The following is a 21,975-nucleotide window of genomic DNA, read 5'->3' on the forward strand; positions in this document are numbered from 1 at the left end:
CTCATTTCTGTGAAATATAATGTAGGAAAAGAGAACCCAGAAAATGATCATTACTTGTCACAAAACTAGGTATGTATCAGTCAGGGCTATTTGCCTAAATGAAGAGTTTCCAAGGCCAGATGTCAAAAGTAGCCTCACCTCGAAAGAGTAGCCTCCTCCCCCATTCTCTCCACCTCCTCCCAAGTTGCCCAACCCAGGTCTTAGAATCCATGGAACTCATATTCCCTTCCATCTCTTGTGAAGATTTTGGAGATGCAGCCAAGGAAGAGAGCCCTGAAATACCTCCCGACCTGGGATACTTCAGGAGCCTTAACAAGACCATGCAGCCACCTCCTGTTTCCTCTCTCTTTTCAGGCAGAGCCCTGATCACTCTTACTCCATAGGCTAGAGCTGAAGGAGAGGTGCAGGAGATCACGATTCAGTTAGTGTCCCATAGTGGCTCTGGAAAAGGTACAAAGATAAGAGAGTGACCTCCACAGTAGCCAGAAGATGCCCACTGAGATGCACCTCAGCATTCCAGACAGTCTCCTTAAAAGCAATATAATAAAAGACATATAGACAAATACAGGTTCAAACCTTGACATCACGTCTAATCACCTATGAGTCTTTGGAAGTGAGACTTAACCTCTCCGCTTCCGTGTTTTCATTTCTATGATGGAGCTACAACCAATGCAACACACGAAATGGTTGTGAGAACTAAAAGAGGTAAAGTACACAGATAAAATTGCTGAATCATAGTAGTTTCCTTCTTTTCTTACTGATCCTTTTCATAAGGAGAACCTAGCAAAACAGCAGCAGCAGTAACAATGGAGAAATGGAATTTTCCCATTATCTGATGAATATGTGCTTTTCCATTCACATTCCACATGTTGCCCTTTTTGTCCTTCTTTGTAATCCAGAGCATGCATTTTTGAGACTACATATGCTAATTTCCCTAATGAATGTTTTCCTAGAAAGGGCTCAGAGTTGCCCTCTGCTATTGGCAGGCTGGGCACTTAACTGTGTTAATAGTTGGGTCAACTCTGACAAGGAGGGATACCAAGCTGTTGATACGCTGCCACCAAACACTGGTCCATTAGCAAACACCAAGGGGACAGGGAAAGAGGCTAAATGTCACCATTGGAGGAACCATCTTCATTACTGAAAATTTCCATCATGGCTTCCCTCTAGTAGACATTTATATGAGAAATAAATATCTTCTCACTATATCCCATTCTAAGATATCTGTTTAAATGGCCTGACTTCCAGACCTCCTTACTGGTAATCTTTCAGTTTTGGTCATTCCAAGTCCTTGACCAGCTGACCAATCCAGTGCTGACCCTGGGTCAGTGTAGATCTGGATCTCAGGCCATCTGCCCTTTCCGACAAAATAGACAACTAGACACAACATTTATTTATTTATTTATTTTGTCTTTTCTAGGGACACACCCACAGCATATGGGGGTTCCCAGGCTAGGGGTCCAATCAGAGCTTGTAGCCGCCAGCCTACACCAGAGCCACAGCAACTCGGGATCTGAGCCGTGTCTGCGACCTACACCAGAGCTCACGGCAACGCCGGATCCTTAACCCACTGAGTGAGGCCAGAGATCAAACCCAAAACTACATGGTTCCTAGTCGGATTCGTTAACCACTGAGCCACGACAGGAACTCCTAGACACAACATTTAAAGTTCTGCCCACTGAGTGCGGTTGTGGTACATTAACTGTGCACTCCCAGCAGATGCCAGAATATAGAAATTCATGAACCAGGCACCCACTCTTTCCTCTCCACTAATTGATCATAGGTAGGATGGTCATGATTCGCAATGAAAAGTGGTGTCATAAATGATGAATGAACACTGGACAACAGGTATAAGCCAGTACTACCTAGGGCAAACATAGCTATCTGGTTATTCTAATCATTTAGAACTCCCTGTGAAGCCAAATGTGTGGATTGAGTGAAAGGCATCAAAGTTATAAAGAAGTATGTGAACATCTGAATCTGTTGCTTAAGTAAATTACTTGAGGCCTCCAGACTTTCTGAAGCCTAGTCATTTTCACTTACAATGGAATGCTGCAGATTATATTCAGTTTTGTGGTTCAGCAGATCATAAATCATCTAGGAGTTCCTGTTGAGGCTCAGAAGGTTGAGAACCCAATTAGTTTCCAAGAGGATTCGGGTTCTATCTCTGGCCTTGCTCAATGGGTTAAGAATCTGAGGTCGCTGTGAGGTGCGGCATAGGTCACAGACACAGCCCAGATCCCATATTGTTGTGGCTGTGGTGTAGGCCAGCACCTGCAGCTCCAATTCAACCCCTAGCTTGGGAACTTCTGTTTGCCACGGGTATGGTCCTAAAAAGCAAAATAAATAAGTAAATAAATAAAGACATAAATAAATAAATACATAAATAAATAAATCATTTAGTTCAAGATGGGCAACTCAAACAGCATAATCACTTAGCATCCCAAAATCAGCACATTGTCTGTATTAGGGTCCAAAACAAAGCAAAAACTTCTTCTCACAAAGAAAACCCTAAAGTTCCATGTGCTTTTTCTCCTGTCAGGACCTGGCCAGAGGTCCCATAGAGCCATAGATATCTCCATAAGTCCAAGTCCCACTCAAAACTGGCAGCCTTTAAAGTTATGCAATATGTGTATATGTCATCTTCAAAACACAAAGAAGTCCCAAAGCATTGTGCTTCTCTCTTCCTGTAGGGTGGTGCAAGTGGCTACAACTTGCCTTTTAGTTTAGCTATCTTGACATGCCTCAGACTACAGATCTCTAGAAATGTCAGCATCCCTGTGAACTTTTTCAGTATTTATCTTCCACCCTCTGGCTTGCTGCTTCATGCTAATCAAAACCTGTTGCACTGTGTCTTCAATGTAATGAACTATCATGGTTTCCTGTGAGATTTGAAGATGATTAAGGACCCTCAGGACTATCTTATGACAGGATGCAAGAGAGGTGACACACTCCTGGGCAATACGGTATAAGTTTTTATTGTCCCTGCCCTTTAAAAGCAAATTGCTTCTGGAATTCTAGTTGTGGTACAGCAGATGAATCCAACTAGTGTCCACGAGGATGCAGGTTGGATCCGGGATCTGGCATTACTTTAAGATGTGGTGTAGGCTGACAGCTGTAGCTCCGATTTCACCCCCTAGCCTGGGAAAATCCACATGCCATGGGTGCAGCCCTAAAAAGCAAAAATAATTAAATAAATTAAAATTTTAGAAAGCAAATTGCTTCTAATTTTTCTTACTAATAGGATAGAAAGAAACCATCTGCCAGATAAATCACTACACACAAGGTTCCATGAAATATGCTGATTTGCTCTAATAAAGCTACCACATCTAAAACTAGAGCTACAACTGGCATCGCCACCTGACAGATTTTGCAATAATCCACTGTGTCCTCACGACCCATTTAGCATTTGCATCAGCCAAACAAGAGAGTTAAATGGGGAGGTGATAGGTCCCCTTCCCCTTCCCTCTATCTCCCAAGCCTTCAGGGATGACACTAACCTCTGTAATTCTTCCTATGGGACTTACCGTCTTGTTGAGGTGACTGGAGGAAGGAATACAGTTCCAGCAGCTTCCTTTCACTTGGCACTTCCTACCATTATGGCTTTCATTCCACTGGTGTAGGAATCAGTGGGGAATTCTGCCAGTTATTAGGCTCATCTATTGTCACTATACATTCTCTGATTGGGGAAATAACCACAAGAGAGAGCCACTGGACACCCTGCTAGATGGATGTGAACAAGATTCCATCTCCCATCTGATGTCAACATGCATTACCTGGGAAACTATGAGGTTCAGAATCTCTAGCTAAAAATCTCCAGAAAGTCTGGGTATTTCTCTTGACCTACTCCACCCTACACAGTCACCACAGTAAACTTCTTCGGGTCTCTCTAGCTGAAGGAAACTTCCATAATATACATACGAGATCTTGCTCACAGAGGCTTCCCCTCCCCTCCGTTAAGGGGCTCTAGGTCTGGGAACTAAATAAAAGACTGTGAATTCCAGTGATTACTTGAGTTAGGCTCAGTGAACCTAGAATCCTTTTATCTTTTGGGGGGGCTGGGGAGAGGCACACCAGCAGCATGCAGAAGTTCCCAGGCCAGGAATCTAGCCCAGGCCACATCAGCGACCCAAGCCACTACAGTGACAATGCTGAATCCTTAATCCACTGTCCCCCATAATTCCTCCTTTTATCTTTTTATGTCAAGTAGCACCTTAACAGGATGTCTATCTATTGTTTCCTAGAGACCCTTGATCTACCAGTCATCACTGCAGATCCCTATTGGTCAAAGCACCTTAACTACCATTCCATCCTGTGGTGTTTTGTGGTAATTGCATCCTCCTTGTCTCTGAGATAAGCATCACTACCTGGACTCTGTTATTTCAGAAGCCTATTTTTTCCATAGGAAATTGAGATTCCTTAGCAGCTCCCATCATCATACCTGCCCTACCGAGGATAAAACCACAGAGCTCCTGATAATGCTTTGGCCAAGGAAGTGTCTTCTGGTCCCTTCTGGGTGGAAAAGGGTGGGGAGTGAATCTGGAATGGTAAACATAACAGACCTATCATGCCAATGACCTCACGTGTGGTACGCCTACCATCAGTGTAAAGGCAATAACTTTATGAAATATTTTATTTTTAAGTGTTTAAATTTTTTAAGTAAACAGTACAGGTTAGAGCAGAATAAGACAACAATCACAAAGGCAATAGTATATAAACGACCATGTACATGAATAAAGTTTGGGAAAACACTTATTTAATTCAATTGTCTCACTTATGGGTGAGGAATCTAACACCCAGAAGAGTAATGTCTTTCTTCAAATTCTACTTGCCCTCACAGCCTGAAAAACCCAGGCCTTCAGATTTCTCATTCAGTGCTCTCACACAGATCCTCCACAGCAGTCAAGCATTCATTCAAGAATCTAATGAAAGCTATGAATCATCTTTCTTAAAAAAAAAAAAAAGTAAATGGAACGTTCCCATGTGGTGCAGCAGGTTAAGGATCTGGTATTGCTGCAGCTGTGGCGCAGGTTGCAACTGCAGCGCAAATTCAATCCCTGACCCAGGAATTTCCATATGCTGCAGGTGCAGCCAAAAAAAAAAAAAGTAAATGGAGAGAACTCATAAAATTCTGCCCACAATTTCAGTGATTACACAGATGGCCTAAAGTCTAACATTCAAATACCTATATATGGTATTGTATGAGCTGAAGCAAATATTCAAACTGACCCAGATGCACAGTCTGAATTTTATTAGAACTTGAAAATACTCTCTTTGAGAAAACAAGTCTCAAACACATGAAAGCTTTGAATCCCTAGGTGTGTTCCTCTTTCACACAAAGCTGCTTGCTCTGAAGGGATGGCCCATATAGACTGCACATGACTACCAGAAAAAAAGACATCAACACACAGGTTGCACTACATTTTGCAAAGAGGGGCACAAAAGTTGGGACACTTCTTTTCTTTGATAAACACCAAAGACAAGGGAAAAAGTAAGAGTACTGGCAACCACACTCCGTAAGCAAGACACTAGAAAGAGAATTCCCAGGTTAGAGATGGTCGTTATGAAACTGATTGTCATCACACTTCTGCTGATGCTTTCAGCTCTCTCCCTGCACTTTCATCTTTCCCAGGGCTCAGCAGCTTTCTGTGCACAGACCCACCTAACCACCGGTTTGATAATGACTTAAAGATAAGCTGCAGTGAGCAAGGAGAAGGAAATGACTGTGGGTTTTCCAGAGTGGATGGGGATTTACATTCTAATTTATACATGAACTAGAAATATATGGGTGCTATTTAAAGATGTATTTAGAAAACTTACATGAAAAGATCAACCCTGGAGTTATGTGTCTGGCACACTTTGGACGTCATTTCAAAATGACTGTCTGGGGGATGCTACCTCCATGAAGCAAGGAAGACTAAGCTGCATCAGCCAGAAGCTGAAACATTATTCAGGTCATAACCTTGAAAAAATGGAAGAAAGAAAGACAGAAACCCTTATAGAGACTGTCCTTCTGTCTGGGATCTCTGATGCTTCCTATCATATCCATCCCACACCCAAACAGGCCAAGTCAGCTACTTTCAAGCCGAGTTTATGAAGTGTGGGGGTGTGTATATATATATATATATATATATATAGCATTTGTCTCCTTTTTTGCAGTTTTAGAAATGTTGACGCCAAGCACACATTTCTGTGAAAAGGTCCCCAGAGCTGAGGATGGTTACCCAGCCCAATCTCCTGGAAAGCACATCCAACAAAGATCAACATAGTGAATACCATGCACTAAGCGCTATTTTAGCCATTTAAAGAACAGCAGTAAACAGAACACCAAATCGGTGACAAGTAATGACAAGCCCTTGAATGAAAACTAAAACAGAGTGAGGGAAGAAAGAGGAAGAAAGACTACGGGTGGCCAGGGAGCACTCCCTGAGGAGGTGACATTTGAATGCGATGATTTCAAAACGGAAAGGTTCTTAGAGAACAACTACTCAAACCCATACGTTACGTTTTTTAAAAATGAAACAGTGCATGCTAAATAAGCTAAATAACTTGCTCAAGTTTACACAGAGAAGAGACCCATAGGAACAAAGATTAGAAACCAGCCTGGGATCCTGTGCTACCTTCTACCACATTCTGAAGTATCTTCTGAGTCCTGGTGTTATAGAGGTGGAAGAAAACGTGAATTAACCCTGACTCCACGCTTGCATGTCATGACATTGGTATAATACAATGGTTTAAACAGACCAGTTCTGCCCTTCCTGGCTTGTGACCCCTTTCCTTCTTCACTCTGTGCCCCAGCTTCCTTACCTGAAAACAAGACACACAAGGTTGAGAAAGCTAGTAAACATCAACATGCTAAGAACTTACAGTAGTGACTTGCATATTAAGAGTTCAATAAACACTAGGAATTACTGTGCTTTTTAGAACTACTAATATATGTAACATCACTTATCGTTACAACTGTTTAAAATCTGCCTCCCCTGCTAGCGCATAAGCTCTCTGATGACAGCGATACTTGTTTTGTTTTACCTCCAGTATCTCCAGATGCTAGAATGGTACCTAACTCAGAATATTTGCTTGATAAAGATTTACCAAATGAATTAACGAATTAAAAATGTGTAATTACCATAGATTTTGGAAAAGAAACAAAGTTGGAGAGAATTTTGCCAGTAAAATCTGCCATTGCAGATTTTGACTTAATGAGGCTCAAATTTAGACTCACTATTTGTTGCCACAAGAGAGGGCTTTAAGTGAGCAATAGCCTGACTACTTTGTATAGCAGCTAAGTCTGCTCGGTCCTCTACTTTACACTGCCCGTAATTAGTTATCATAAGAGCCAACTTCAGTTAAGCTTCTGCAATTGGACTTAATTCACTCAGCAAACACATTTTGAGCACCTACTAGGCCCTGTACTGTACTAGCTACTAGAGACACAATGATACTAAGATGACTAGGTAATTCAGATGCTGCGGGACATACTGCTCTTATTTAAACACTCAAAAAACAGAAAAGCTGACTCTGCTGGGAGAAAAGGGGGAAGTTGCACAGGAGAGGGGATTTTTGAGCTGGCTCTGAAAAGATACAGAGGTTGGTGGGGTTTTTTTTGTTTTTTTGTTTTTTGTCTTTCTGCCTTTTTGAGAGCCGCTCCTGCGGCATATGGAGGTTCCCAGGATAGGGGTCGAATTGGAGCTGTAGCCGCCAGTCTACGCCAGAGCCACAGCAACACGGGATCCGAGCCATGTCTGCAACCTACACCACAGCTCACCGCAACGTCAGATCCTTAACCCACTGAGCAAGGTCAGGGATCGAACACTCAACCTCATGGCTCCTAGTCAGATTCATTAACCACTGTGCTAGGACAGGAACTCCAAGATACAGAGTTTTTTAAGTGGAAGAAGTAAAGAGGGATCGGGAGCTTGGGCTTATCAGACACAACTTAGAATAGATTTACAAGGAGATCCTGCTGAATAGCATTGAGAACTTTGTCTAGATACTCATGTTGCAACAGAAGAAAGACTGGGGGGAAAATGTAATTGTAATGTATACATGTAAGGATAACCTGACCCCCTTGCTGTACAGTGGGAAAATTAAAAAAAAAAAAAGAAGTAAAGAGGGAATTCTAGACTCAGGAACCACAAGTGCAGATGGACAAATATTCAGAAAGATCTGGAGAGTCTGGGGAAGGGAAATGAAACAATATGGCAGGAGTATCAGGAAGTATTCTTCAGTGTTGGGTTAAGAAAAACAAGAGGAGGCAGATGGCAACTTGTTTGCCAAGCTAAGGAGTTTACATTTTGTTCTGCAGCTCCCAGAGAAGGGATACAGGGCCAGAACTGGTTTGAATGGAATTAAGTGTGACAGCAGTGAAGTGGGTTGGAGAATATCTCTGAACGGGGAGCAGCTGGAGGCATGAATCCTGATAGAACTGCTTCTGTCCTCTGAGACTTATTTCCTCTCTGTCTCCCTGACTTCTCTCCCTCCCTCCTCTCTCTCTCTCTCTCTCTCTCTCTCTCTCTCTCTCTCTCTCTCTTTCTCTCTCTCTCTCTCTCTCCCTCTCTCTGTGTGTGTGACTCTCCATCTCTCTCTCTCTCTCTCTCTCTCTCTCTCTCTCTCTCTCTCTCTCTCTCTCTCTCTCACACACACACACACACACCACACACACACACCTTCTGGCTTCTCTGCTTTTTTTTAATGGCCACACCCAAGGCATATGGAAGTTCCCAGGACAGGGGTTGAATCCAAGCCACATCTTCAACATGCACAGATCCTTTAACCCACTGCACCTGGCCTGGCCAGGGATGGAACCTGCACCTCCACAGTGACCTGAGATGCTGCAGTCAGATTCTTAAGCCACTGCCTCTCTGCTTTCTTTCACTCTCCCCCTCTCTCGGGCTCACTGCCTCTCCCATTATCATTTTTTGATGTACTGAGTCTCAAACCTGGAATGTGGTATCAGCTAAGAACTGCTCAAAAGAAAATATCATGTGGTAAAATGGACATTAAATTGAAAGTCAGTGCTCCCAACACTGACCCTAACCAGTAGTGAAACCCTGAAAAAAATAATCTCTCTAGAACTTCATGCCCCTTATCTACACAACGAAATGGCTGAATGACCAGATTTTACTTAATTCCACAAATATTTACTGAGTCCCTACTAGGTTCATGTGCTAGGGATTCAGTAATAGACAAAACAGATAAATTCCCTGCATTTATTGTAGAAGAGAAAGACAGACAACAAAATTTGTTAGGAAAGTATACATTAATTGATGGTGAGTGCAATGGAAAAAAATAAAGCAGGACAGGGATTAGTGAGGATGATAAAATTTGCGTGAAGACCTAAAGGAGGGAAGGGAGTAAGCTATGTAGGCTCTGGGGAAAAGCACTCTAAGCCAAGGGCTCCTCAAAGGTCCAGAGGCAGAAGCAACCCTCGTGTGATCAAGATGAAGTAGCACAGCCAGTGTGGCCTGAGCAGAGGAAGCAGCATACAAAGTAGGAAAAGAAGGACATCAGACAGATGGGGTCAGACACGCAGGGCCTTGTGGCTGGATAAGGACTGTCTTTAACATAGGCTGACGTGAGGGCCCACTGGGGGAAGGTCCTGATCTGGCTTATATATTTAATGTGTCACTCCGGCTGCTGACTAGAGAATAAACTGAAAAGGAACAAGAAGCAGAGGGACCACTAGGGTGGTAAGACTGGGCCACAGTGGATGGAAGTCGTGCAAAATGGTTTGATTCTGGATCCATTCCAGAGGGAAAGCTGACAGGATGTGCCAAGGAACGGGAAGAGAGATGAATCAAGGATGGCCCAAGGTTTTAGGTCTGTGAAACTAGGACAGGGACACAATCCCTTAGATGATCCTAAGGTCTCCTCTGACTCACAGAGTCTATGATTTGGAGAAACTTTTTCTCTTTCTTCATGGTGGAATCTTCCACTCATTTAGAAACTAGTTCTCAAAAAACTTAACATGTACGATATCTCTTTTACAGTATTTTCTCTCCTCAGGAAGCTTTACAATAAAGGAAAACCTATGACAAAAGTCTTTTTTTTAAAAAAATGAAAGAGGAGTTCCCATCGTGGAGCAGTGGTTAACGAATCCAACTAGAAACCATGAGTTTGCGGGTTCGATCCCTGGCCTTGCTCAGTAGGTTAAGGATCTGGCGTTGCCATGAGCCGTGGTGTAGGTCGCAGATGCCACTCGGATCCCGCACTGCTGTGGCTCTGGCATAGGCTTAGCAGCTACAGCTCTGATTAGACCCCTAGCCTGGGAACCTCTATATGCTGCAGGGAAGCGGCCCTAGGAAAGGCAAAAAGACAAAAAGAAAAAAAAAATGAAAGAGAAACATCCATTAGTTTAAAAATGCAATCTTGGAGTTCCTGTTGTGGCTTAGCGGTAACAAACCCAACTAGTATCCATGAGGACACAGGTTTGATCCCTGGCCTCTGTCAGTGGGTTAAAGATCCAGGGTTGCCATGAGCTGTGGGGTAGGTCACAGATGTGGCTCAGATCTGGCATTGCTGTGGCTGTGGTTGGAAGCTGCAACTCAGATTTGACCCCTAGCCTGGGAACTTCCATATGGTGTGGGTGTGGCCCTAAAAAAAAAAAAAAATTTCCAGTTACTTATCTATTGAACACTAAATTATGCTGGGTTCCTACATTTCTTATAGATAAGGCAAATACTTAATTGCCATTGGGCCCAGAATGATCTTGTTATCAAAGGAAAGCAGGAGAACTAAGATGAACCCAGGCAACCCTCCTACACCGTAGATGGGAATGTAAATCAGTGCAACCACTATGGAAAACAGTATGGAGGTTCCTCAGAAAACTAAAAATAGAATTATCATATGCTCCAGCAATCCCACCCCTGGGCATATATCCAGACAAAGCTATAATTCAAAAAGATACATGTACCCCTATATTCACAGCAGCACTATTCACAGTAGCCAAGACATGGGAACAACCTAAATGTCCATCAACAGATTAATGGATAAAGAAGATGTGGTACATATATACAATGGAATACTACTCAGCTATAAAAAAGAATAAAATAATGCCGTCTGCAGCAACATGGATACAACTAAAGATTATCACACTAAGTGAAGTAAGTAAAAGAGAAAGACATACACCATATTATATCACTTGGATGTAGAATCTAAAATATGGCACAAATGAACTTATCTACAAAACAGAAACAGACTCACAGACATACAGAACAGACTTGTGGTTGCCAAGGGGGAGGGGAAGGGAGTGGGATGGACTGGGAGTTTGGCGTTGGTAGATGCAAACTATTACACTTAGAATGGATAAGCAGTGAGGTCCTACTGTACAGCACAGGGATATATGCCCAATCTCCTGGGATAAACCATGATAGAAAATAATATTGACTGAATCATTTTGCTATACAGCAAAAATTGGCGCAATATTCTAAATCAACTAAGTTTAATTTTAAAAAATATTTATGGACCCCAGGCCAGAAACAGAGGGAAAATGCCTGGGGGCAATGCTAACTTACTAATGCTGATGGTTCCAGTCAAAGGATACCCTCTGTGCTGGCATTTTCCCAGCCCTGTGTTGACAGTATTTTGAAAAGTAGAAAGTGGAGGACACAGACATTGGTGCAAACTCATGCTCTGTCTGTGTAGCCTCAGCTTCTGTTTGTTACTTAGTCACCTCAAGCCTCAGTCATCAACAGTATTAAGTAACTACCGTTCATAGTTATGAGGAAAAGACAATATATCTGAAGTATACAATTCTAACCCTACATCTTGGGCTGAACAAACAGGTGGTAGCACCAACTTCACACTGGTCTAGCATCCCAAAGGTGGGTCTAGGAGACCCACTCCTTGCAAGCAGATGGGTGAATGTCAGTGGTGGCAGGTGGGAAAGGGAGCCTGTACAGCACAAAAGCCGTAAACAGAGGGCTGCATCCTGTGTCTATGGGCCTACTGAGGAAGGAGAGCTGAGATGTGTGCATGATTTCAGGGTAGATGTATCAGTGTAGATGCCAGCATTTCTGAAACAAGTGATTAGATGGTGTCTGGTAAGAAATGATGTGATAGACTCAGCAAGCTTCAACTTAATTATCTAGTCTGCTCTAACTGTTTATTTAAAATTGATTCATCTTGCCCAGTATGCACTACACTACCAATTCCAAGAAAAAGCCTCTTGTTTTCAGGAGAAGCAAGACTTTTTTTTTTTTTTACTTTTCATGCAATTGTACTTTAAAAAAATCATAATTCAGGTTAGGATTTGGAACTGAAATTTCACAAACCCATTTCATGTAAGTTCACTTCCTACTTCATTTTTACAAACAAGCTCTTTATAGAAACTTGGTCCTCCTGTCCTCACACCACTGGTAAAAAATAAACATACCATGTATGTCTATACCATTTTCAGGGAAACTTTTTACTGCAGGCAGACCTGGGTTCAAATTCTCATTCTACCACCTGGCCTTTGGCAAATTATTTGACTTCATTAAGATTCCATTTTTTTCAACAGTAAAATGTTGGTGGGGGAATCACAGTACCCATCACATGGGGCTTTGGTCAATATTAAATAGGATAAATCATCTAAACCACTTAGCCCAGTGCCCAACATACAGTGAATGAAGTTATTTATTGTCATACATTTTAAGGTATTGTTACTATAAAAGAATGATAACTAGGTAGGGTTTATGGTCACTACTCTATTGATTAAATTTTTATATCTATTTCTTCTCAAAAACTATTTTAGACAGTTCACAGCAAAAAAAAAAAAAAATAGTAAGGTTAGTTACGTTAGAAGGTAGACAAAGCAGAAAGGAAGTTCATAGGCTCAATTGTCAGTTGCCTACAATTAGTTAACCCTCTGTCTCTTTCCACTCCCATGGTTCTTCCATCATGCTTCTCCTAAATTCAAATGGCACTGGAATGGCCATGGGCATTCTGGGAAGCTGAGATGGGGAGACATTTAGTTTGGGTTTAGTGTGACAGATGTGTATGATACACAGTAAACTCTTACAGAGAGTTACAACATGGCTAGCCATCCTCATGAGGGAATGGCTTCTACAAAGATTCCTACTTTCCACGCCTAACTCTCTATACCTACTCATTCTCCACGTGACCTGAAGGTGCCAGGACCAGAGATCATATCGTGATATGAATATGTCTTGGAAGCTGGCACTGGAAACACATGAGTAGAGGAGGAGAAATAGGGCTTCAGATGCCTGGATGCTGTAATAGAGGTCAGGCAGCTACTAAAAACATTAAGATGTTTTTCCATATGTTATAATGTTTGTACTATTTGTTAACTCTTTAAAATCTGAAATTTTTTTGCGATTTCTTTACTTATTTATTTTATTTTATTTTTGTCTTTTTGCTATTTCTTTGAGCAGCTCCCGAGGCATATGGAGGTTCCCAGGCTAGGGGTTGAATCGGAGCTATAGCCACTGGCCTACACCAGAGCCACAGCAATGCGGGATCCAAGCCGCGTCTGCAACCTACACCACAGCTCACGGCAACGCCGGATTGTTAACCCACTGAGCAAGGGCAGGGACCAAACCCGCAACCTCATGGTTCCTAGTTGGATTCGTTAACCACTGCGCCACAACGGGAACTCCCCTCTTGACTTATTTAATCAAACATTTTTCTTACTTAAATTTTTGTGTTGTTTTTCTTAAAGCCCCCCAGATTATACTAAAGACCTCATATATCCTGTATCAACTATTAATTAAGCATCAAATATTTAGCTTGTCTAGTAACCAGAGTGATGGGAAAACACAGAATGTTAACACATTTCTTATTACAGCAAATGAGGAAATAAATCATATCAATAGTTGTAAGAAAAATGATTAATATTCTTAAAATAAGATGCAGAAGGAAAAGGCACTGCTCTGGATACCCTACAATCAATGCGACTCCAGAAAAATAAGTTATTAGATAGCAAGGACAAGATTTTTCCTAAATTAGAATTCTGGAAGAATTTCCCCTGTAGAGTTTTATATAGTGCATATTAAGTGATATAGTTCAGCTTTCAACAATATTTTATGGAAAAGTCTTTCACTAGGCTTGAGATTCTGTTTGACTAGCCTTGCTCCCTTCTTCTAGCCTTACGTCTTTCTCACTGGAATCCTTTTGCAGCCATTCTAGACTTTTCTAAGTTGTTAGAATTCACCTTGTTTATTCTTCCTCCAGACTTCACCAACGCTATTCTCTGCCTTGAACACTTTCCTATGTTCTGACTACCTTCAACTCAGGCTATAGCTTACATCTCACTTTCTCTGGGACACCGTCCATAAAATCCTCCTACATGCTCTGAACTGCTCCAGTCTTACTCCTCACCACACAGTATTACACCTGACATTGCCAGCTCTAGATCCACTGTTGGATAAACTCCATGATGGTACAGACTTCTGTCTGAGGTGTTCACCATCATAATGAACTCACTCACTTACTGTGTCCAGCACATGCCAGGCACTTGATAAGAATAGGTTTTCAGAGTTCCCATCATGGCTCAGTAGTTAGCAAGCCCAGTTAGTGTCCATGAGGACTTGGGTTTGATCCCTGGCCTTGGTCAGTGGGTTAAAGATCTGGCATTGCCGTGAGCTGAGGTATAGGTCACAGACGCAGCTCAGATCCTGCGTTGCTGTGGTTGGGGTGTAGGCTGGCAGCTACAGCACCAATTCGACCCCTAGCCTGGGAACTTTCACATGCCATAAGTATGGCCCTAAAAAGACCAAAAAAAAAAAAAGAGAGAGAGAGTGGATTTCCTACAAGGGTCTCTCATCTGTGAGCTTTAGTAAATGCACCTAAGTGAAGGTGATTCTTCAAAGGAGCTAACTAATCTAAAGGTGTAGGCTACCCATAATGTGACTTGATCCAGAGACAGATTTTGGAGTTCCCAGGAGAGGGGTTAAATAGTTCTTTTCCCAAAAACCACTCCTCTCAACCAGGAATTTCAGCAGAATTCAACAGCAAATATTTTAAGGTTCTCTTGGATTGCAAGTCCAGACTGCTAATATTCTACTCTGCTGATGAAGGACAACATCACATGCCTTGGAAAATAAATAGGCAAGTTCTTGTTAAAGAAACAGAAATGTAGTGAAGTCTAAGGACATTCCCAAAGTTCCAGGGTTGGTAAGTGATCAGTCGAGAGCTCTCTGGTGGCTTAGTGGGTTAAGAATCTGGCATTGTCACTGCTCTAGGGGCAGGTTCTGTCCCTGGCCTGGGAACTTCTGCATGCCACAGGTGTGGAAAAAAAAAAAAAACAGAACTAGAAGCTAGGTATTCTGATTCCCTGTGATTTTTTTTCCACTATTAACATCAAGATACCCAGATATGGGCAATGGCAGCCACTGTTATGAAAGAAAGGCCAAAGAAGCTGTGTCTTAATATCAGGGCTTCAATTCAAGCCCAGACAGCATGGACTAGAGGACTGGACAGGGGCCCTGGAGTCAGTCTGTCTGGCTTTAGCTACTTACTGGCTGTCTAACTGAAAAGCTACTTATTCTTTCTGTGTGTTGGTTTCCTTATAGTAAAATGTATATAATAGTAGAACCTATCTCTTCAGGGTTTTGTTAGGATTAAGTGAGAATTAATTCATGAAAAGTGCTTAGAGCAGCACCCAGTGTATACAATAAATGGTCACAAAATATGATATTATTTCCATGATTAGATGACATCACAACCAGCTTCCCCAAAGTGTAACAAATAGAAAAACGTCTAACCCATAAACGTTCACCCATAATATCGAAAATCTAACTCACTATGATTCAGGTTTATTCTAAGTACAGGGTATACAATACTCAGTATTTTGAAACTCAAGGCCTGTGTTCTTAACTATTGGGTTACATTTTCTTCTCAGAGTGAAGAGATAATATGGAAGACAAGATAATATCCTTAGATTCTGAGTCATTTTTAAACTGATTTTCAGTACATATAAACACTACCTGTGAGGGTGGTCCAAAGAAATAACCACCTGCCAGCAGTAACTCAATGGCATCACAGAGTAACTTTTATATTTGTAGACCAAAAGCTGAACTGAGTAAATCTAATATAGTTTATAATCCAGTTGTTTTGGGTTTTGTTGGTTTTTGTTTGTTTGTTTGGTTCGTTGGTTGGTTTTTGTTTGTTTGTTTGTTTTTTGCTTTTTAGGACTGCACCTGAAGATCACCATAGGGAGGTTCCCAGGCTAGGGGTCAAATTGGAGCTGCAGCTGCCAGCCTACTCCACAGCCATAATGCAGGATCCAAGCCACGTCTGTGACCTCCACCACAGCTCATGGCAATGCGGGATCCTTGCCCCACTGAATGAGGCCAGGGATTGAACCCGCATCCTCATGGATACTAGTCGGATTCACTCCTGCTCTGCCACAACGGGAATTCCCTGTAATCCAGTTTTTTTCTATATTCTATTTATGTATATGTTTGGTTGCTCCTTGAGAGGTTTTTTTGTTTGCTTACTGTCTTTTTGTTCTTTTTTCATCAATAGGCACAACAAGGTGAAAGAAATAGCCTTAAAAATCCTTAGGACAAACTGGAAAAAAAAATATTTGCAAATGATGTGACTGATAAGGGTTTAATTTTCAAAATATACAAACAGCTCAAACGACTCAAAAACAAACAAACAAAAAAAGCAACCCAACAGCAAAATGGGCAAAAGACCTAAATAGATATTTCTCCAAAGAAGATATAAAGGATACTCAACATTGCTGATTATTAGAGAAGTGCAAATCAAAACTACAGTGAGGCACCACTTCACACTGCTTAAAATGGCCATAATTAAAAAGGATACAGGTAACAAATGCTGGAGAGGATGTGTAGAAAAGGGAACCCTCCTCCACTGTTGGTGGGAATGTAAATTGGGGTAGCCACTATGGAAAACAGCATGGAGGGTCCTCAAAACACTAAAAATAAACAGAACTACCATATGAACCTGCAGTCCCATTCCTGGGCATATATCTGAACAAAACTCTAATTCAAAAAGATATATGAACCCCAAGGTTCATTGCAGCACTATTTACAATAGCAAAGATATTGAAACAACCTAGATGTCTACCGACAGGTGAATGGATACAGAAGATGTAGCATGTATATACAATGAAATTCTATTCAGCCATAAATAATGAAATAATGCTATTTGCAGCAGCATGGATGGATCTAGAAGTTATCATTCTAGGTGAAGTCAGAAAAAGAAAGATAAATACCATATGATATAACTGATATGTGGAATTTAAAATATGACAGAAATGGACTTATCTACAAAACAGAAACAGACTCATAGACATAGAGAACAGACTTGTGGTTGCCAAGAGGGAGGAGGAGTGGGGGAGAGATGGATTGGGAGTTGGGATTAGCCAATACAAACTATTATATACCGAAAGGATAAACAACAGGGTCCTACTGTATAGCATTGGGAACTATATTCAATATCCTGTGATAAACCATAATAGAAAAGAATTTGAAACAGAAATGTATATATCTATATAGATTATGATTAGAGCTTGCTATATTGATATATAGATATGTATAACTGAATTGTGTGCTGTACTGTAGAAATTAACGCTGTAAGTCAACTATATTTCAAGAAAAATAAACTTTTTAAAAATATATAGCATAAGAGTTCCCATTGTGGAGCAGCGGAAATGAATCCGACTAGGAACCATGAGGTTGCGGGTTTGATCCCTGGCCTCACTCAGTGCGTTAAGGATCTGGTGTTGCCATGAGCTGTGGTGTAGGTCGCAGACCCAGCTTGGATCCTGCGTTGCTATGACTCTGGCGTAGGCCAGCAGCTACAGCTCCAATTCGACCCCTAGCCTGGGAACCTCCACATGGCATGGGTGTGGACCTAAAAAAATAATAAAAAAAAAAATAATAATTCTAGGATATGTGTCAATGGTCAGTAACAAAGCAGATACTGAGCAAGCTCTAATCATAATCATGGGTAACATTTATATATATATTTATGACATTTATTAAAGCTATTTACTAAGAACTTTAAGTGAATTCTCTCATTAAATCCTCAACAAACCAATGAAGAAAATGCTATTATTATCTCCCCACTTCACAAATGAGGAAACTGAGGCTTAAAGAGTTTAAGTCACTTGACTAAGAATTTAAAATAATTAAATCATAGAAACCAGACTCAATCCCACTACTGAGTTCTGACTCAGAAAATTTCCTATCACAATATCTTACGCAAGATGGGTTAGCACCTCAGCTGGGGATCTGGATGAAAAAGCTGCCTAGGAAATGCCTATGGAATAAGACATTATTAATTATTTAATCTGTGAGAGATTAAACTACACCTCCTCTTCCCCTATGAAGGAAGGTGTCCCACATTTAGGGCCTGAGGATCTGCTATATGTACAGTACCAGAGAGAAATCAAGATTGTGGATGCTTAGACACAATTTGGCCACCAATAGTGGCTCCCTGGAGTTCCCGTCGTGGCTCAGTGGTTAACGAATACTACTAGGAACCATGAGGTTGCGGGTTCGATCCCTGGCCTTGCTCAGTGGGTTAAGGATCCAGCATTGCCGTGAGCCGTGGTGTTGGTTGCAGACGCGACTTGGATCCCGCGTTACTGTGGCTCTGGCATTGGCCGGTGGCTACAGCTCTGATTAGACCCCTAGCCTGGGAACCTCCATATGCCTCAAGAACAGCCCTAGAAAAGGCAAAAAGACAAAAAAAAAAAAAAAAAGGTTCCCTGTAACCCTACTTTATCTCAGGGGTCCCAAATTCAGTAATCCTACAGCGTGGGAAAGTTCTACTAATAATTCACAGAACTTCAGCGTGACAATCGTGTTCAGAAGATCTATTTGCTCTGAGAATTATGACTGCCTGCTTACTTTTAAGTCCTTAGTTACAAAGTGTAATGTAGAACCACGTAAGTAGCTTAATGTATTGATCAGTCAGACACTGTTTACCACTCAGTACCTGCTAGGCACTTCACATATATTATTTAAATTACTTCTTAGAAGAAATTTATTACCCCCATTTTACTGAACAGGAAATTAAACAGTTGGATAATTTGTGGAAGGTTAAAAACTCAAGACTGGCAACTCCAAAGCTCAGCCTCTTTCCACCATATCTAGAGTAAGAAATCAAAAGATTTTTCTGCTCCCAGTGGCTTAAAGTCTAGGGCAATAAGAAGATCTTAAGAGGTTGGGGAGGCCACAAGACCCTTCAAGGATATAGGTTCTCCTTTGGGGGGAAAAAAAGTACATCTGCATACAAACACACAAATTCTTATATACAATATCATGGGTTTTCAGAGCCCAAATAATGAGCCCTGTTTTGTGGACAAAAGGGGGAACATAGAGGAAAGAAAGAGAGAGAAGTTCTAAAATTTTTAAAGGCAAAAAAAGGAGTTCCCACAGTGGGTTAATGATGTGGCTTGTCCCCACTCTCCTCACTCTGCCCAGGGCAATGGTTTAAGGATCCTGCCTTGCTGCAGTTGTGGTGTACATAGGTCACAGCTCCAGCTCAAATTCGATTCCTGGCCCGGTGCAGCCAAATAAGGAAAAAAAAAAAAAAAAAGCTAAACCATAAGCACATTCAAAAACAGTTGCAATTGTTTGGACAGAAAAAGAATTTATAAAACAAGTAAAGCTAATTGCAGTACAGGAGGAAAAGTCACAAAGGCCTCATTTCAAAATATTCTATGGAGTTAAGACTTCCTTAGTATTTTTAAAGAAAAAAGAGACTTGGTTGTTTTCTCAATCTGATCCACTACTTCTTAGTGTTCACCCATCCAATAGGTGGGCTGGTTATTTGGTGACCACTAACGAGCCTTATGGCAGAGGGAAAAAGGGTAGAGAAGCAATCAAATAAGATTTAGTGGCAACCTCCAATTACTTATATAGCTAAGGCTGAAATCAAAACTCTAGCCTGTACGTGAAGAGCACAAGCAGAGACCAGGACATCCAGCACCACAGTTCCTCTTTCACCTTCATAAACATACCGTCCCCAGGGGTCCCACCACTTAAAAACCAATCTCAGCACACACACAGTACATTCAGTACTGTAATTCCTACTCAGTTTCTACAAAAGCAAACAAAGACAGCCATAGAGTGGGAGCAGATATACCTTCACACACATACAGAAAGGACATTTAGAAAGTAAAGTCACCTATTCTAGTGCAATTCTATTCTTTGTGGCACTAAACTCAAGGAATTTAAGGACTTTAGCCTAAATAATGCAGTATTATTTGGCCCGAGAGGGAAGGATATGGCACCTCTCATACCTTTGAAGAATAGCACCTGGTGCAACCACTGGATGAACTGATGTACAGTCATGCCAAGTAGGAACAAACTTTCAGCATCAAATTCAAAATTTTTTAATATTTAAGTGCCAATAAGCAAGCATCAGAATTCCTGCTATGGCACAACAGGATCAAGGGTGTCTCTGCAGCAGTGGGGATGCAGGTTCAATGCCCCGTCCCACACATCGGGTTAAGGATCTAGTGTTGCCGCACCTGTGACATAGGTTGCACTCTGGATCAGATTCGATCCCTAGCCAGGGAACTCCATATGCCTTGGAGCAGCCAAAAAAAACTAAGCAAACATCACTACTACAAATGAAACCATAGAGAACTGGGGATTGCAAGTTCAGCAAAGATAGCAAAGCTTGCTCTTGTCAAAGAAAGTACAGTTGCCCTATTTTTTTATTTAGAAGTGAAATCTTTATTATGGAAAGTCATATTTCTAAAAACATCCATAACATAATTCCTTCAGTGATTTTCTCAACTCCTATTTTCACAAGGTTGTAATATAATAAATAGCTGAGAGTTCATTTGTCATTTTGCCTTTCTCTTCTACAAATCTGAATCCCTGGTGACTAAACTATATTTGACTTCAAAAAGAATACTATGTCCTGGTAACTATATGCAATATGAATGCAATCAAGTCACTGGGTTGAATCTTGACATAACATTCCAGTTCATTTTAATTATATATTAAATATATACTAACTAAATATATTAAACTAATACATATATTGGCCTGTCTTTTGATGATGGTCAGTGATTTATGACAAAAGCATATGGTTGATATTCACCTTTGTTCCCTAAGCACCATTGCATAGACAAAGTTTCTATACTTGAAAAAAACCCAAATCCGTCAAGGAAAGCATCTTCTAAATCTTACTGCTGTAAGCTCATTTTCCTGAGCTGTTATTACACATAATGAGAGACTTGATTTGACAGCTCCTATAATAACACATTACAAATTTTTCACTGGATGTGTTTTTTTAAACTCCTGTAATGGCAAAACCATTTTTCTCAAAGCTGATTGGCTGTGCAGGTCTACAACAGTGCTTAAATGTGACCCAAGAAGCTTCCTGGCAAGGAGGAATCTTTTTATTTTAAGCCTTTTTGGTATAGAACATGAAATCTTCATGAAGAATTTTTGTTTCATCACTAAGAAATAAATGTGTCTAGCTCCTTGAGATCTCCCTGGCTTCAACAACTTGTAGTCATTTCCACTATAGATCATTAAGAAATATTTATTTCAAAGACAGACTAGCAAAATTTAAGTAAAAGTTATTTTTTATATATTGGAGCTTCTAACTGGCATTGGGTGAGTATTAGAGATTATCAACATAAATAATATACTGCCAAATAATGAACTGAACTCAAAGATACTGGTTGACTTCCTGATTGCATTCTTTGATGGTGGCTGATAATCGTTTTTTGCAAACTAATCTTCTGATAAAACTTTAAACTTCTTGGTTTATTTGGTGTATGTATTTTTCTCAGACACTTTCTTCCAACCTACCTAGATCTCATTTAACACTGGGCTTTTGTACACATCCCCATCAAGCAGACAAGTTTTTTTGTTTTCTTTTGTTTTGCTTTGCTTTTTTAGGGCCGAGGCACATGGAAGATCCCAGGCTAGGGGTCAAATCAGAGCTGCAGCTGCCAGCCACAGTCACAACCATAGCAACGCCAGATCTGAGCCATATCGTGACCTACATCACAGCTCATGGCAACACCATGTC

The sequence above is a fragment of the Phacochoerus africanus genome, chromosome 10 (assembly GCF_016906955.1).
Source record: "Phacochoerus africanus isolate WHEZ1 chromosome 10, ROS_Pafr_v1, whole genome shotgun sequence".
Classification (NCBI taxonomy): Eukaryota; Metazoa; Chordata; class Mammalia; order Artiodactyla; family Suidae; genus Phacochoerus; species Phacochoerus africanus.